The sequence below is a fragment of the Pipistrellus hanaki genome (genome assembly GCF_964339955.1).
Source record: "Pipistrellus hanaki genome assembly, chromosome: X".
Lineage (NCBI taxonomy): Eukaryota > Metazoa > Chordata > Mammalia > Chiroptera > Vespertilionidae > Pipistrellus > Pipistrellus hanaki.
In genome coordinates, this window is record NC_140524.1 from 73,938,848 (window position 1) to 73,957,551 (window position 18,704).

Here is an 18,704-nt window from a genome sequence, read left to right on the forward strand (position 1 = left end):
TACCCACAAAGCTATTACTCAGAATCGAAGGCCAGATAAAGAGCTTCACAAATAAAAATAAATAAAAAAAAACTAAAGGAGTCCATCACCACCAAACCAGAATTATATGAATTGCTGAAGGGGGTTCTTTAGGAAGAGGAAGAAGATAAAGTTAAAAATTATGAACAACAAATGCATAACTATCAACAAGTGAATCTAAAAACCAAGGGAATTAAAAAATCTGATGAACAATATTAACTGGTGAATATAATAGAATCAGAGGTATGGAAGGGGAGTGGACTGATGATTCTCTGGGAAAAGGGGAGTGGGGGGTGCAGGAATAGACTGGAAAAAAACTGTGCACCTATGGATGAGGACAATGGGGGGTGGGGAAAGGGTAAGGGATGAAATGGGAACCTGGTGGAGGGGAGCAATGGGGGGGGGGGAGAGGAACATTTGTAATGATCTGAACAATAAAGATTTATTTTAAAAATGTGAAAAGAAATAGAAAATAAAGGAAAAAACATAACAAAATAATAATAAAAAAATAAAAATGAAGTCTGGTTTAAAATCCCACTCTTCTATACTCTCTGCTGCTTCTCAGTTTCCTATTGCCAGGACTGAAGGCCTCTCTTTAGGCCAGTCCCTATGGGCTCTCAGGGACTATTCATATTTTTTTTATATCCTTTGTACCACTCAGCGAGTAGTCTGGGTGTGGCTGTATTGGCTGCCTGGAGTCTGCAGGGAGGGGCTATCTCTTCAGGAGAAAATAGCTGCTTAGGTCTGGCATGTCAGGTATGACTCAGTGCCAGACTCGAGGCCTCTTCTCCCTCACCCTCTCCTTTCCCCAGCTTCTCCCCAGACTCCACAAGTCTGCATCTCCACCTGTACCTCAGACACGGATGAGTGTCTGTATTTGAAAGGTCCTATGAACTAGGCTTAGTGAACAAAGGCAAACACCAAAAAGAGAGGAAAGAGCTTCACCACTTCAAGCCCCTCTCCCCCCAGCACAGTGCAGCCTGGGCAGCCATCCAGGCTACCTGCTCTGGGCTCAGTCTCTCTTGGCTATGGACCCAGATCTATAATCCCCTGCCACCAGCAGTGCTGCAGACCTCCTTTTCACAGTCATATGCATGTATGTCCCAAGGAACGTGGCCTTGGTGCTGTGTGGTTTCCCTCTGACCCCTTGGGCTTGGAGGTCTCGCAGTTTTCTCCAGTCCAGAGTCCTAATTTTATCATTCTCCAGGTGTTCTCTGCCCTTCCCAGCTGTGAATTGTCTCAACGTCTGTGTCTACTTTGCCTATTCGGGATGGATGTTATTTGATTTACTTGCTTATTCTATCTGCTCTGGGACAAGGCTTGGGACACGTCCATCTATTCCACTGCAATTTTTGTCTCTCTATGTCATGTATTTCTACTCTTATCTTTGTTATTTCATTCCTCTACTTACTCTGTGCTTTTCTTGTTGTTCTCTTTCTAATTCTGTTAGTTGTAGGGTTAGATAAATTATTAAACATTTTTGTTGTTGTTGTCTCAGATAGACCTGTAGTGCTATAAACTTCCCTCTCATGACTACTTTTGCTTTTACCCAGAAATTTGGGGTTGCTGGGTGTTCATTTCCAGTTGCTTCCAGGAAATTTTTAATTTCTTTCTTGATATCTTTGGTAAACCATTCATCTATCTATATATAAAAGGCTAAGCTACCACCCGACTGTCCAACTGGCCAATAGTTATGATGCACACTGACCACCAGGGGGCAGACACTCAATGTGGGAGCTGTCGAGCTGTGGTGACGTGGCAGCAGCGGTTCTTAGGTGACACACTCTGGAACCAGAGAAGAGGGAGTCTGATTCCAGGGTGCATCACCCAAGAACCATCCTCTCTCAATCTGGGACCCCTCGGGGGATGTCAGAAAGCCAGTTTCGGTCTGATCCCCACAGGCCAGGCTGAGGAACCCCACCTGCTGGAGGGACCCCACTCACTCTACAGACACCCTTCAAGCCTTGGTGCTTTCCCAGGTGTGGCCAGCCAGGGAGGGACCACGGGATGTTGGCTCCAGAGTGTATCCAGCCCATCTAGCCCAGTCCCAGCCCTCCAGCTACCTTCTCATTAATTTCCTTTCAATGTGCATGAATTTGTGCACCGGGCCACCTTGTTTAATAACATGCTATTTAGCCTCCATGTGTTTGAATTTATTGAGTGTTTTATTATAGTTGATTTCTAATTCTAGGCCATTGTGATCTGAGAAAATGTTTGATACAATTTCAATCTTCTTGAACTTGTAGAGATTTAGCTTGTGTCCTAACATGTAGTCTACCTTTGAAAATGTCCCGTGTGCACTTGAGAAGAATGTATATTATGTAACTTGGGGATGAAATGTTCTGTAAATGTTAATTAATTCCATCTGATCTAGTGTGTCATTTAGGATTGCTTATTTCCTTATTGATTTTTTAGATCTATTCATTGATGATAGAGGGGTGTTAAAGTCCTCTACTATGATTTTATTGCCATCCATCTCTCTTGTAATCTCCTTCAGAAGTTTTGTTTTGTTTTGTTTTGTTTTTTTAATATTTGAATGATCCTGTATTGGGTACATATATGTTTATCAGAGTTATATCCTCTTGTTGTATCAAAGTAGCCTTATGTATTTAGTATTATGAAGTAGCCTTCATTGTCTCTATAATGGCCTTCACATTGCAGTCTATTTTGTCCCATATAAGTATTGCTCCCCTGGCCTTTTTTTTTTTTTTTCACTTCCATTTGCCTGGAAAATTGTTTTTCATCCCTTCGTTCAGTCTTTTATTGTTTTTTAATAAATTTTTATTGTTGAAAGTATCACATATGTCCCCCTTTTCCCCCCATTGACCCCCTCCAGCCTGTTTGTGCCCCCTGCCCCAGGCTTTCACCACCATATTGTCTGTGTTCATGGGTTATGCATGTGTGCACACAAGATTTTGGTTGATTACCTCCCATCCACCAACCCTCCCCCTGAATTCCCTCTGAGAGTCTGCTCTCTGTTCCATTCTTCCATGTCTCTGGTTCCACTCCATTCTTCAGTTTATTTTGTTGCTTAGATTCCACATATTAGTGAGATCATGTGATACCTGTCATTCTCTGACTGACTTATTTCACTTAGCATGATACTCTCCATGCTGTATCAAAAGGTAAGAGATTCTTCTCTTTTACAGCTGCATAGTATTCCATGGTATAAATGTACCGCAGCATTTTTATCCACTCATCTACTGATTGGCACGTGGACCCTTTCCACATATTAGCTATTGTAAATTGTGATACTATAAACATAGGGGTGCATACATTCTTTCTGATTGGTGTTTCAGGTTTCTTAAGATATATTCCTAGAAATGGGATCACTGGGTCAAGTGGCGATTCTATATTTATTTTTTTTGAGGAAACTCCATACTGTATTCCATAATGGCTGCACCAGTCTGCATTCCCACCAGTAGTGTATTAGGGTTTCCTTTTGGCCACATCATCACCAGCACTTGTCATTTGTTAATTTGTTGATGGTAACCATTTTGATAAGTGTGATGATACCTCATTGTCATTTTGATTTGCAGCTCTCTGATGATCAGTGACTTTGGGCATTATTTCATATGTCTCTTGTCCATCTGTATGTTCACTTTGGTGAAATGTCTATATAGGTCCTTTGCCCGTTTTTATTTATTTTTTAAAATATATTTTATTCATTTTTTTACAGAGAGGAAGAGAGAGTCATAGAGAGTTAGAAACATCGATGAGAGAGAATCACCGATTAGCTGCCTCTTGCACACCCCCTTCTGGGGATGTGCCCGCAACCAAGGTACATGCCCTTGACCGGAATCGAACCTGGGACCCTTCAGTCCACAGGCTGATGCTCTATCCACTGAGCCATACTGGTTTCGGCATTTTGTCTATTTTTAAATTAAATTATTTGTCTTCCTTTGTTAAGTTGTATGAGTTTCTTATATATTTTGAATATTAACCCTTTATCAGATGTGTCATTATCAAATATGTTCTCCCATGCAGTGGGCTCCCTTTTCGTTTTGTTGATGGTTTATTTTGCTGTACAGAAGCTTTTTATTCTGATGTAGTTCCATTTGTTTATTTTTTTTCTTTAGTTTCTTTTGCTCTAGATGTATTAGTAGACATATTACTATGAGAGATGTCTGAGATTTTGCTGCCTATGTTTTCTTCTATAATTTTTATGGTTTCATGACTTACATTTAAGTATTTTATCCATTTTGAGTTTATTCTTGTGTATGATATAAGTTGGTGGTCTGGTTTCACTTTTTTGCATGTATCTGTCTAATTGCCCAATAGCACTTATTGAAGAGACTGTGTTTACTCAATTGTATGATTTGATGAATGTAGACTGAAGAGATAGCTGCACTTCTACTGAAGCTAGATTAAAAGGCAGAGTCCCACATAGAGAAAGGAAATTTCTCCTTATTGCCAGTCAGGATAGACCCTGTAAACAAAACAACAACAAAAAATGGAGTGTACCTGCTTTTATGCAATGATTAGCAGGACAGCATCTTGCTCACTAATACTCCCCAATCTACCTTATTTCTCACTTGGAGCTGAATAATAATATAGTTCTCCAAGGCAGGTCACATCCTGCTGTGGCAGGAAAAATTAGATGGTAGAAGAAAATCTGTGTTATTATTTACTAACATAGCCTGGGAAATTAAAAAGCTAATGTAAAACAATGTTGCCAAGAATCTATTTGGTAAATGCCAATAGTATCAGCACAAAGATAATAAATATTTGAGATTCCACAAGACTCTTAGAAAATAAATATGGAAGCTCACTCGACCTCTTGACAATTTCTCAGTTGAATTTTATTTATAAATATAATAACATGATCAGTGTTTGAGCATCATCGTATGAATCAGTAGGTCATGGTTTGATTCCTGGTCATGGCACAGGCCTGGGTTGTGAGCTCCATCCTAAATGGGAGATGTGCAGGAGGCAGTCAATCAATGATTCTCTCTTATCATTGATGTTTCTCTCTCTCTCCCTCTCTTTTCCTCTCTGAAATCAATAAAAATATATTTAGAATAAAGAAAATCTTACCTTTGGCAACAGCATGGATGGACTTGGAGATTATTATGCTAAGTGAAATAAGCCTGTCAGAGAAAGACAAATACCATTATGATCTCACTTTTATGTGGAATCTAATGAACAACAAAAAAGTGACTAAATAGAAATAGAAACAGAGGCATGGAACACACTGACAGCTGTCAGAGAGGAGTAAGGAGGGGGGACTGGATGAAAGAAGGTGATGGTATTAGCCAAAGAACATACATATATGACACATAGACACAAACAACAGTGTGGTAATAGCCAGAGGGAAAGGAAGGATGGGGTTGATGGAGATGGGCAAAGGTGGGGAAAATGGGGATGGAAAGAGACTTTGCTGGGGCTATGGACACATGATGCAGTGTTTAGATGAAGTTTTATTTAATTGTACACTTGAAACCTGTATGATTTTGTGAACCAATATAACACAATAAATTAAATTAAAAAAAACAGAATTCAAAATCATATGTACTAAAATCTCAATTGAATTTTAATATTAAATGAACAAGGAATAAAATAAGCCACATAACTTAACAATAGTTATCTCTAGCTATGGACAATTTTTCTGTCCTTTTTAAAATTGTTCTGCATTTTAAAAATGTTTTATATGAATATTCATCTTTTATATAGTAATAACAATAAATTTTATTCAAACAGAAAGAAAAGGGTGTGTCTGATTTATTTTTTTATTGAGTAAGGTGTTTAAAGGGCCAATTTTCAGAGCCCTACCTTCATGGGGAGGGATAAACTCTCCAGTAATTGGAGTCCCATTTATAGTGTGAAGGCTCTCATTTATCGGCAGCTTGCTTCCCTTAGGCCAATATAAAATGAATTTTTATTCCCAAACAAATATTAAATGATAGCAGCAGAAAGTAGCACAGATACATGATGTGTAGCAGAGGGAAAGCAGTTTGGGATTTCAAGTTGCCACCAATGATCTACAAAGTAGACAGTTAAGCAGAAAACCAAGATTTATCAACCTATGGCAGTGGTCGGCAAATTCATTAGTCAACAGAGCCAAATATCAACAGTACAACGATTGAAATTTCTTTTGAGAGCCAATTTTTTTAAACTTAAACTTCTTCTAATGCCACTTCTTCAAATAGACTCACCCAGGCCTTGGTATTTTGTGGAAGAGCCACACTCAAGGGGCCAAAGAGCCGCATGTGGTTCATGAGCCACAGTTTGCTGACCATGGTCTATGGCATTACTTGTAATTAGAAACCATAGTTCATTTATTATAAGTATATCTGGGCACAGAAAAAATAATGGAATGATAGGCACTATAATGTTGAGTGTGAAAATCTTTACAAGGTGAAATGGGTGATGTTTTTCTTCTTCTTTTTTAAAAAAATATATTTTATTGGCCTTTTACAGAGAGGAAGGAAGAGGGATAGAGTTAGAAACACTGATGAGAGAGAAACATCGATCAGCTGCCTCTTGCACACCCCTTAATGGGGATGTGCCTGCAACCAAGGTACATGCCCTTGACCAGAATCAAACCTGGGACCCTTCAGTCCACAGGCCGACACTCTATCCACTGAGTCAAACAGGTTTCATCTCTTTTTTATTCTTGTATGAAATTAATAAACTGTATAATCCTGTATAATAAAAGAGTAATATGCACTTCCACTACACCCACAAGCCACGCCCACCAATCAGGAGCGAATATGCAAATAAACCTAATCAAGATGGCTGCTGGGCACAGAGAGGAGGGAGGCTTGAGTTTCCCCTGCAATGGAGGAAGTCAAGCTTTCCACCTGCCCTTGCTGGCCTTGGCCATGGTCGGAGTTGGGCCATTGGAGCTGGGTGATCGGAGCCAGTTGGGGTACCCTGCAGGCAATCAGAGCCAGTTGGGGTCCCTGTGGGGGATTGGAACCAGTTGGGGATCCCTGCCTAGAGCCCAAGCCTGGCCAGAGGCTTGTGGCCTTGGCTGTGGGTGAAGCCAGGCGATTGAGCCAGCTGGGGGTTCCTGCGAGGGAGCAGAGGGAGGTCCCTGTCCAGGGCCTGAGCCTCAAACAGAGGCTTGCAGCCTTGGCTGGGGGTGGAGCCAGGCGACTGAGCCAGATGGGGCTCCCTACGGGTGATTGGAGATAGCTGGGGGTCCATGCCATGCCAAGGTCCTGAACCTAAAGCCTCCAGCCCTTGGCAGCGGACTCCCAGCTGGCTTGATCGCCAGGATCCGCTCCCGGCCAAGGCCAAAAGCCTCTAGGGCATGGCAAGGTTGGAGCTGGAGTTTGGAGGAAATAGTTATGAACTACGGAAGAAACACCTTTTCTGACCACTCATTGGCTAATCTCCCTGTATGCCACTGGTAATATTCTCAGTAATTTGGGTATAAGAATCCAAAAAGGTGATCTAGGGCTTTTCCACCACACTCCTGGGGGGAAAAATGAAGGTCTGCTGCTGGAGGGCTAAGAAATGTCATAACCTGCCCTAGGTGGTTTGGCTCAGTGGATAATGCCTAAGTTTGCCAACCGCAGGGTCTAGGTTAGATTCTGATCAAGGGCATGCACCTAAGTTGCAGACTCTTCCCTGGCTGGGGCCCAGGTCAGGGCTCATACAGGAGGCAACCAATCAAAGTATTCCTCTCACTTTGATGTTTCTCTCTGTCTTTCCCTTTTTCTTCCACATTCTCTAAAAGTCAATAGAAACATATACTCAGGTGAAGATGAGAGAGAGAGAGAGAGAGAGAGAGAGAGAGGAAGAAAGAAAGAAAGAAAGGTCATATCCTATGAAAGATACATCTTAAAAATACCTAAAGAAAGTTGTCATTTTTTCTTGGTGAAAGGACTGGAGTCCATGTTTATGAAAACACGTTGGTGGCTGTAGTGATTGGCAGTAGCTCCAGCAGCAGGGTGATGGGGCTGGTGCCTTTCCCTGATCAGCCCAGTTGCCTCCCACAAAGGGAGGCCAGACTGTGGCTTAGGTGAGGAGCTGGCCTAAGCCCTCAGTAGGACATCCCCTGAGGGCTCCCAGTATGTGACAGGGGGCAGGCTGGGATGAGGAGCCCCTCCCCCCCGCCCCAGTGCACGAATTTCATGCACCCTAGTCAGTTCATAAAGACTCTTTAAAATAAAAGACAGGGAAACAACCAAATTGTCCTATGATTGAGGACTGGATAAAGAAGATGTGTTATATATACACAATGGAATACTACTCAGCCATAAGAAACAAATACTGCCATTTGAAACAACATGAATGGACCTTGTGAATATTATGACAAGTGAAATAAGACAGTCAGAAAAGGCTAAGAACTATATGATTTTATTCATATGTGGGATATATTGTAAAACTGACATTTGTGAACACAACAGCATTGTGGTGGTTACCAGAGGGAAAGGGATGGGAGAAGATGGTGATGGGAGAAGATTTGATTTTGGTTGGTGGGCACACAGTGCAAAATACAGATAGTATGTGTAACATAGAAATCCACACCTGAAAATAAAAAAAAGAAATCCACACCTGAAACCTATTTGATGATACTAAGAAAATAAAAAGTTACTGTAAGAGCTTGACTTCAAACTGGTAAACTTTGGACTAAATTCAATTTAAAAATAACAGTAATAAAATAAAATAAATACAGTTCATTTTTGTCACCAATAATAGAATTAATGTTCATTGAATGCCTATGATGTGTCAAGCACTATACTCGGCAGTTTACAAATGTTATATCATTTAATTCTTGGCAATGCCTTATTCAGCTAATTTTATGGATGATGTAAAGATATTTCCTCCAGACTGCAGTCAGAAAATTCAAATGTAAAGATTTAAACCCTGTTTTTTCTAGAGGTCTTGGTGAAAAGAGAATTGCTAGGTCTCATCCCCAGAGATTCTGATTAAGTAGATTTAGTGTTGGGCTGAGAGTTTTCATTCTAACATATACTCAAATTATGCCAACCCTGCTCTTCTGGGAATCACACCATCCATGAAAACCATGCTCCAGGTAATCTATGTATAATGAAAGCTTTAACTCATCTCGTCTTGAGCTTTCAAATCAGTGGAGTAAGACACAATGGTATGTAACAAATGAATGATAGTTGTGGAGAGGTATTGAATTTCTCTTGTCTTCAGAAAGGGACCTAGGTTAAATAGTCACCTTGGGCCACAAGCAGCCTTGTTGTTTATCCACAGTGTGCCATAAAAATATTTTTTAGAATATAAAAAGTGTAAGAAATCACTGATCTGGTTCAATTGCTCATATGATGCCTGAATCCTTTCCACAAAATCTCTAACAGGTGGTCTTATAGCTTTAGCTAGAATACCTCAGAGATGGGGAATTAATTTACCTATTTTTTTATTTAGTGCAACTTTTAGAATTCTCTATCTTAAATATTAGCAAGGTTTTTTCATTTTTTATTAAGGTATTATATGTATACATATCTTATTAAATATTAGCAAGTGTTTCCTCTACACAAGCAGACGGCAAGAAGTTTCATTTCCTTCCTGTATCATTTTTTAGTTGTGAAACTAATTGCTTGCGAAATATAGCAGTTTAAGACAGCTCACATTTTTAATCTCACTATTTGTGTAGGTCAGGAATCCAGGCATAGCTTTATTGGTTCCACTACTTTAGGGTCTCTCACAGGCAATTAATTGCTAAGGTATTGGCTGGGCTATAGTCATCTTAAAGCTCAAATTTGAAAGCATCTACCTTCAAGTTCATAAAGTAGTTGGCAGAATTCAATTACTAGTGGAATTTTGCACTAGGGATGAACCTCGGTCTTTTGCTAGCTATTCACAAGAAGCTGCTCTTAGCTCCTTGCTACATGAGTCACTTCAATATGGCAGCATGTTTCATCAAAGCTGCAAGCTAAGAAGTAGATCAGGTCTGTAAGCAAGTGGGAAGCCACAATCTTTTGTAAACTAATTTTGAAAGAGACATCCCATGACTTTGACCATATTCTATTCATCAGAACCAAGTCACTTGGCCAAGTCCACATTCAAAGAAGGGGACTACACAAGGAAATGGATGCTAGGAGGCAGGGATCATTGGGGGTCCTCTTAGAAGTCTACCTACTACAGAGACTCTTCTATATTCCTTTTGAGAGAAGCTATCCTAGTCACAGCCCCAATAAAGTAGCCTTTATCACTATGCTTCCTCATTTCCTTGGATTGGACAGTGACTTATATTAGAATGAACAGAGACTGACTTGTCTGCTACAAAGAGCTGAGCTGGCAGGTCCTTAGAGATTTTTAGTTACCAATATAGTATCAATTTTGATATTCTTTATTGCTAGCAGAACTGATACTTTATTCAGGACAACAAAGTGCCTAGCTCACTTTCTCTGCCCACTTTATACCTGGTGGTGGCTATAAGACTTATTTCTGACCCATGAAATGTAAGGGAAAAATTTAATAAGCTTTTCTGGGAATGCTTTACTTTTCTAGAAAAGGGACAAAATGGTCAATAATTTCTTCTATTCCTTTCCTCCTTTTTTTCTGCCATGATCATAGCTATGATGGCTGGAGTTCAATCAACTACCTTACAACCATGTGAGGAAGATAACTGAAATATTGACGCTAACATCATTGAACTATTCTATGAACACCAATAGCCTCCTACATCTAGACTTATTCAATTATTAAATGAGAAAAAAATATTTAAGTACTACAGTTGTATTTCCTGTTCATTGCTGTGGAAAGCATGCATACCTGGTGCAGTAACATAGACTAGAGGGCTAAAACTTCCTTTTTTGAGTTTGAGGATGAAGTCTTTTATTATATTACTATTATTATTATTATTATTTTATTTTATAATTCTTTATTGTTGAAAATATTATATATGTCCCCCCTTTTCCCCCATTGACTCCCTCCAGCCCGCTCCCCCACCCCACCCCAGGCCTTCAGCACCCTATTATCTGTGTCTATGGGTTATGCATTTATGCATACAAAGTTTTTTATTTATTACCACCTGCCCACCCACCCTCTCCTGCCTTCCCTCTGAGATTCTGCACTCTGAAGCTTCCATTTTTTTGGTACCCATAATTGGCTATGATAAATTGATGATTGGCTCTGGTAAATAAGAAGATGAAGCTAGTCTTCAAAAAGAAGTAGGATTGTTGAATATGTTTAGAAAGAAATGGTAAGATATTATACAGTCCAAGAAAGAGTGAGTGAAGGCCAAAGGTATAATGTGTTTTCAGTTCCCTGAGGCATGATTGACTTCCTCTAATTGGGTTCCACAAGATTCTCTAATATATCATTACAATAACCTCCTTTTTCCTTGAGTTAATTTCTGTAACTGGCAATCAAATATGCCTTACATAAACACTTGAATTAATTTGGAAAAGCAGGATACTGAAATATTGCAATTAATCTAATATACTTAATTTCCCAATGGTTTTTATAGCTCTAGAGCCTAATGTGGCTCCAAAAAGCCATAACATTACCAGAAGCCTCTCAAAATGGCATACTTTATCTCCTCCAACAGGGAATTCTTCAGCCCCAAAGAACATCCAGCTCCTTGATGTCCATCTGTAAATCTCAATTTGTGTCCTTGATCTGTAAGAGTGCCACTTTTTTTTTACTCCCCCTAATCTGATTATCAGACAAAGACAATAAACTGAATTCTTGGAGAATACCTTCACTGTTTCACACTTCATACAAATAGCAGGGCTAGGTCCCAGATCTCTCCCTGTCTCAGCTTGCTAAATCCAGCTGATTGTCTCACTGTGCCAGGAATCATATCAGAAAACTGAACTAAGAGGAACATTGAGCAAAGGAGAATAAGTTATAACACAATGAGGGTTATAATTGAGAGCATGGGCTTTTGAGTCACACAGACCCAACCACTTCTTAGCTGGGACACTCTAAACAAGTAACTCACCCCTTGAGTCTCACATTCCTCAACCAGAATATAAAGATAATAATATCTACCATTGGGTAACAGTGATAATTAAAATTAGCAATATTTGTAAAAAATCACTTTGCCTTATTTTATGACTGGCATAATTAGGTGCTCTTTAAGTGGAAAATTTATCTAAAGCTTAAAGGAGAGATCCAAGATGGCCGCCAATGGGACACCAAGCTGCAAAATAGTGTGTGAGTGAAAGAAGGAGAGTGCGTGGATGTGAGAGAGTGTCTGTATTTGTGAGTAAGGGACAATTATATTCCAAGGAATTGTTGGGGACTGCTGGACTGGGCTCCCTGGCCAGGCAGACTCTACTACTGCTGAAATCTCTCCTAGAAGAGCCAGCTCTGAGGTGGAGACAATGCCATCTTGAAGAGGCTAGTAGCCATGATCTGAGGCCCAGCCTTACCTTCAACAGAGGAGCTTGTATACCTCCCAGGACCCTACAACCACAACCCCCAAGGACAAACTGCCTCAACTTCGAACCCAGGAATACCAAGACTCCAGCCTCTCTGACCACAGGCACCTAGGAAGTCTGTCCAGAAGGAGAAAAAGTGGTGTGAATACACAGACAAGCCCTGCGCCTTCTCACAGAGCAAAGAGAAGGAACAGCTGAATTTATTAATATTCACCCAGAATTTGTGAATTAAACACAGGTCAGATATCACCTACGGAAAAATGAGATCTGGGATCCAGGCTGGAGGGAGAAACGCAAGCAGGAAAAACATGTGAAACATGCGCAACAGGAACTAAAGTCTCAAAGGAAGACTGTGCCCCACAAAATCCATGGCTTCTGGGGTTAAGGTAGCCCTCAAATGTGGAAGGGGGTCCACAGGGATGCTGGCAGAAAGGGACTATAAAAATTAACCTGCAGCAGGGCTGGGCACAGAAGGGCTGGGCCCAGAAAGGCAGCCTGAAGTTCTACCAGTATTCAAGCTGCAGAGTGCCAGGGGAAAAAGACATGAGTCTGGGTGTGTCCTGTGGGTTTCCCCCCCTCCTTTTTCTTTTAAATCCTTGCTTTTGATTACTAAGTCCAGTGCATAGGATCTTTCAATTAAAAAGCACTCACCGGGATTGCAGGGGAAAGCTGTTTTTGTGGAACCTGGGGTTCAGAGTGGCGAGAGACTAGCAGAAAACCAGCTCTAGGGCAATCTATTCCCAGCTACCCAGTATTGAGTGCGGCAGGGAAAGCAATCTAAGCACTGGGTAGGGGAGGGGCCTTTTAGCACTGGATATCAATAAGGAAACACTGCCACCCAGGGGTTGCATCAGAAATTGACTCTTGTGTAAATACAACTAAAGGCAGGCTGAGAAACAGAGTTCCAAACTGCTTGAAAACAGGGTTGTGGCTTATGACACAAAGGAGTGATGCAGCGCAGGGAACTTCAATACCAAGCTGTCTACCTGACAGGAAACAGACTTGCCAAGCAGAACAGAAAAGGAAGTGAATGATCTTCATTACTTCACATTTTTATTTTTTATCTTTTACTTGAGAAACTAAATATTTTCTCACTTGATTTTGCCTTTTTTATTGTATTTTTATTTTTAATTATTATTACTACTATTATTTTACCTTTTTTAAAAGTTTTATTTTATTATTCATTTATTTATTTCATTTCATTTGGGGATTAGTGTTCTATATTCTATTTTTATTTTTCCCTGAGTATTATCTTACTCTATCTCAATTTTTCCTTTATGCCAACTCTCTCTTCTTCACTTTCCCCTTTTGTCCTGTTTCTTTTACCCTGTTCCTGTTTTTCTCTAGCCTTTCTCTTTACTCCCTAAATACTCATCAGCAGATGAGTGGATTAGAAACTATGGTACATCTACATAATGGAACACTATGCTGCTATAAAAAAAATAAGGAATTCTTATCATTTGCAGCAGCATGGATGAAACTGGAGAGCATTATGCTAAGTGAAATACACCAGGCAGTGAAACAAAAATACCACATGATCTCACTTGTTTATGGATAATAAAGAACATTATAAACAGATGAACAAAAATAGATACAGAGTTAGAGAAGCATCAAACAGAATGTGAAATGACAGTGGAAAGGCAGGGGAGGTTGATGGGGCGTAAGAGATCAACTGAAGGACTTGTATGCATGCACATAAGCATAACCAATGGACACAAGACACTAGGGGTGTGTGTGTGTGTGAGGGCATGGGCTGGGGGAGGGGGAGAGACAGAGGAGGCTGGAGGAAGTTCAACGGGGGAAAATTAGATATATGTATTATTATTTGTACTACTTTAAACAAAAAAATAAAAATAAATTAATTAATAAAAAAAACCCACACATACAAAAACTTCTGGAGGATATCAAGGGAGAGATTGACAGCAATACAATAATATAGGGGACTTTAATACCTACTGGACAAATCCTCTAAACAAAAAATCAGCAAAGAAATATTAATCCTAAATGTCTCACTAGATTAGATAGAATTAATTGATATATTCAGAACATTTCACCCCAAAGCAACAAAATATACATTCTTCTCAAGTGCACGTGGGTCTTTTTCAAAGATAGACCACATTTGGGACACAGGCAAAATCTCTTCAAATTCAAGGAGATAGAAATCATATCAAGCATCTTCTCAGATAACAATGGCATACAGCTAGAAATCAACTACAATAAAAACAATTTAAAAAAATCAAACACCTGGAGGCTAAACAGCATGCTACTAAACAATGATTGGGTTACCAAAGAAGTCAAAGAAGAAATAAAAAGCATCATGGCAACAAATTAAAATGAAAACACAATAATCCAAAATCTATGGGATACAGTGAAAGCAGTTTTGAGAGGGAAGTCCATAGCTTTATAGGCCTATCTCACAAAACAAGAAACAATGGTAATAAATTATCTAACCATTCAGCTCAAAGAGTTAGAAAGAGAGCAATAAGAAAAGCCCAGCATAAGCAGAGGGAAGGAATTATAAAGATCAGAGCATGGTGTCAGATTCCTTGCATCACCTTTCAACATCTAACAACTCTAAACCTATTTTTGCCACACCCTGTATATAATGGGATTTGGAAGGCTCATGGAAGGGACATTTGTCTTTCTATTCATCTCTCAATTCATTGCTGATGCCTGATATTCATTCAATAAAATTTATTCCTTTGACTTAAGATTTGGTCTACTGTTAATAATGCAACCAAACCCTGGGTAAGAAAATAATAAGACATAAGAGTTATTTATATTTTTCCAGTCTGTTTTCATTTTTATTTTATGAATGTCACTTTTCATTGTACAGTTCAATTTTTATATAGTTGGATCTGTCCATACTTTCCTTTGGGGTTATCTGTTACCATGACTTTACAAGTTATTCTTTTAAGCCTCTAATATAATTAAAGCTGTTTTTGCCCTGGATTCAGAGGAGACAATGGCTCCAACCTTCACATCATATGCTGCCCTATCCAATTTTAGATTTTTTAAATTTTTAAATTTTATTTTATTCTTTAAAGTATTACAAATTGTAGTGCACATGTCTCCTTTTCCCCCCATTGACCTTCCTCCACCTCCTCTACCCCCCCCCTTGCACATGCCATCACCCCCCCTTTAGTATCTTGCATCCATTGGTTATGCTTATATGCATGCATACAAGTCCTTTGGCTGATATCTTACCTCCCCCCTCAACCTTCCCCAGCCTTCCTGCTGTAGTTTGACAATTTGTTTGATGCTTCTTTTCCTCTGTATCTATTTTTGTTCATCGGTTTTTAATATTCTTTATATTTCACAAATGAGTGAGATCATGTGGTATTATTCATTTGACAGATGCAAGAGAATACAATGGAGTCAAGACAGTCTCTTCAATACACGGTATTGGGAAAATTGGACAGATACTTGCAAAAAAAATGAAACTATACCACCAATTTATACCATAGACAAAAATAAACTCAAAATGGGTAAAGGACTTAAATGTAAGATGGGAAAGCATAAAAATCTTAGAAGAATCCATAGGCTCCAAAATAGCATACATTTTTTCCTAGCAATATCTTTACAGCAAAATAAACCTTCAACAAAACAAGAAAACCCACTGCATGTGAGAACATATTTGCCAATGTTATCTGTGACAATTTAGTCTCCAAAATTTACAGGGAACTCATACAACTTAACAAAAAGAAGATAAACAATCCAATAAAAAATGGGCAAAGCACTTAAATAGACACTTTTAGAAAGAGTACATACTGAAAGCCAATAGACATATGAAAACATGCTCAATGTCATGAATCATCTGAGAGATGCAAATCAAAACAATAATGAGGTACCATCTCACACCTGTCAGGATGGCTATCATCAGCAAATCAACAAAGACAAGTGCTGGAGAGGATGCAGAGAAAAAGGAACCCTCCTTCAGTGCTGGTGGGAATGCAGACTGGTGCAACTACTGTGAAAAACAGTATGGTGTTTCCTCAAAAAATTATAAATGGAAGTGCCCTTTGACCATGCAATACCACTTCTAAGAATACTAATATATCACAAGAAATCAGAAATACCAATCAGAAAGGGTATGTGCACTCCTATGTTCATAGCAGCACAATTTACCATAGCTAAGATTTGGAAACAACCTAAATGCCCATCAGCAGATGAGTGGATTAGAAAACTGTAGTATATCTACACAATGAAATACTACACTGCTGTAAAAAGGAAGGAATTCTTACCATTTGCAACAGCATGGATGGAACTGGAGAGCATTATGCTAAGTGAAATAAGACAGTCAGTGAAACAATTTTAGATTTTTACAGAATCCTCTGTCATTTTCATCTCATATATCAGACATAAAGCTTAAATCACAACTTGTTTATGCTTTTTTATGCTCTACTCCTATTTCTGTTCACTAATTTGGGGGGCACAAAACAACTCTGAGAATTAGGGAAAATGGAGAGGGAGATAAAAGGTATTAACAGGTACAAAATGCCTAGTATATTTCAGCCACCATTTTAGGTACTTTTTCACACAGTATCTCTTTTTCACTCTATGATGGGTAGGAGGGATATTTGGATGGCTCTAAGGTTCCCTACATTAGGAAAGATGTGAGGCAAACCTGCCAATAGTCAGTTCTTCCAGAAGCCCAACTCCTTATTCAGCACTGGTGATATAAAGTAGGTAGTTAGAAATGAGTATCAAAAGATTTTTGGAGCTAGACATATTGCTTGGTCATCCTTAAAGAGGTAAAAATTGAAGGAAGAGGGAGGGGGTTCTGTCAGTTTTCTGAGGGAGAAAACAGAAGAAAGGGGATTTGAAGTTAGTACCTTGAAGATTTCTTCTATTTTGAAATCAGGAGCAACAAAAGGAGTTTAAAAAAAAAAAAAAAAAAAAAAAAGGAAAGCCAAAACCGGTTTGGCTCAGTGGATAGACCATTGGCCTGTGGACTGATAGGCCCTAGGTTCGATTCCGGTCAAGGGCATGTACCTTGGTTGCGGGCACATCCCCAGAGCAAGAGGGCAAGAGGCAGTTGATCGATGATTCTCTCTCATCGATGTTTTTAACTCTCTATCCCTCTTCCCTCTTCTCTGTAAAAAATCAATAAAATATATTTAAAAAAAAAAAAGATAAATGCACTCAGAGAAGACAGTAAGGACAGCGCTGTGGCTTGAAAGCCAAAGGAAGAAACCCATTTTAGTATGATGTCACCCTGGGAACATGGCTCTGATTTTCTCTCTGGGCAACAACTCAGAAAGATCCCAGTAGCCAGCCTGCTGCTCCACTAACATAAATGCCAAAAAAAAAAAAAAAAAAAAAAATCTAGGGCAGGTTGCAGCAAAATAAAATAAATAGATGAAAGCAGTTGGTGAACATTAACCATACTCATACGTAGGTGAACACATGTCTTGGAAAATCCTGGCCATCACCAGTTTATGTGACATCCAAGGAGTCAGCAACGTTACAAAGATAAGTATACAGCTTATCTGCCAAGCAATCCTGAAAGATACCAAATTTCAGAACAGTAGGGTCCCAAAATGACTGAGCTGGAATAGCAGACCAGTTAATCTAACCCCATTGTGTTAAAAATGTGGAAACAGAATCCTAGAGAAGGGAACAGGCCTGCAAAAGGTCATACAGGGAGTTAATGGCAAAGCCAGATAGAGAACCAAGGTCTCCTGCCTCCTCTTCCTCCCATTTGAGTGTTTCTGAGCAAGAAGTGAATAATAAAATGATTGGTGAAAAATGTTACCAGTAAATTTATGAGTTTTTAAAAGCATATCTGGTTTTCAAAATATGATCTTAGAATGTCAGCACTAGAGCAGACCCTAGAGTTAATTATCTGATGGGATGTTATTTTTCACCTGAAGAAACTGAGACTCAGTTTCTTCAGGGTTTGGCTGGTTAATGGTGCAGCCAATCAGTTCCTCAACACAGCTCTCCTGCTTCCTTGGCCTGCCTATTCACGGAAGCTGAATCATATATATGTACAAAATCTGCAAACAATTATTTAAGGAATAAATACCACAAAAACAGTTTTTCTCACCTCTCCTGCAAGTGCTGTGGGAACCAGAAAATAAGGAAAAAGTTCAAGGAAATTAGAGGTTGAATGCAACCTCTAGAACAGGATAAATAAGAAAAGACAAGGGTAGATGGGTTAAATGACACACATCTACTGGGGCTTGGGGAGATGGATGACACAGGGATACAAACCAGAGAGAGCCCTAGGTTCAATCTTGTTTGGCTTAGAAAAGGGCGCTTTAAATTAAATAACCTCTGATGATATTTTAAATTACAAGAGACAATAGGGACTCCATCCTATAATTTCAGATGAGAAATCTGAGGTTTAGTAGGGGAAGGGACTTG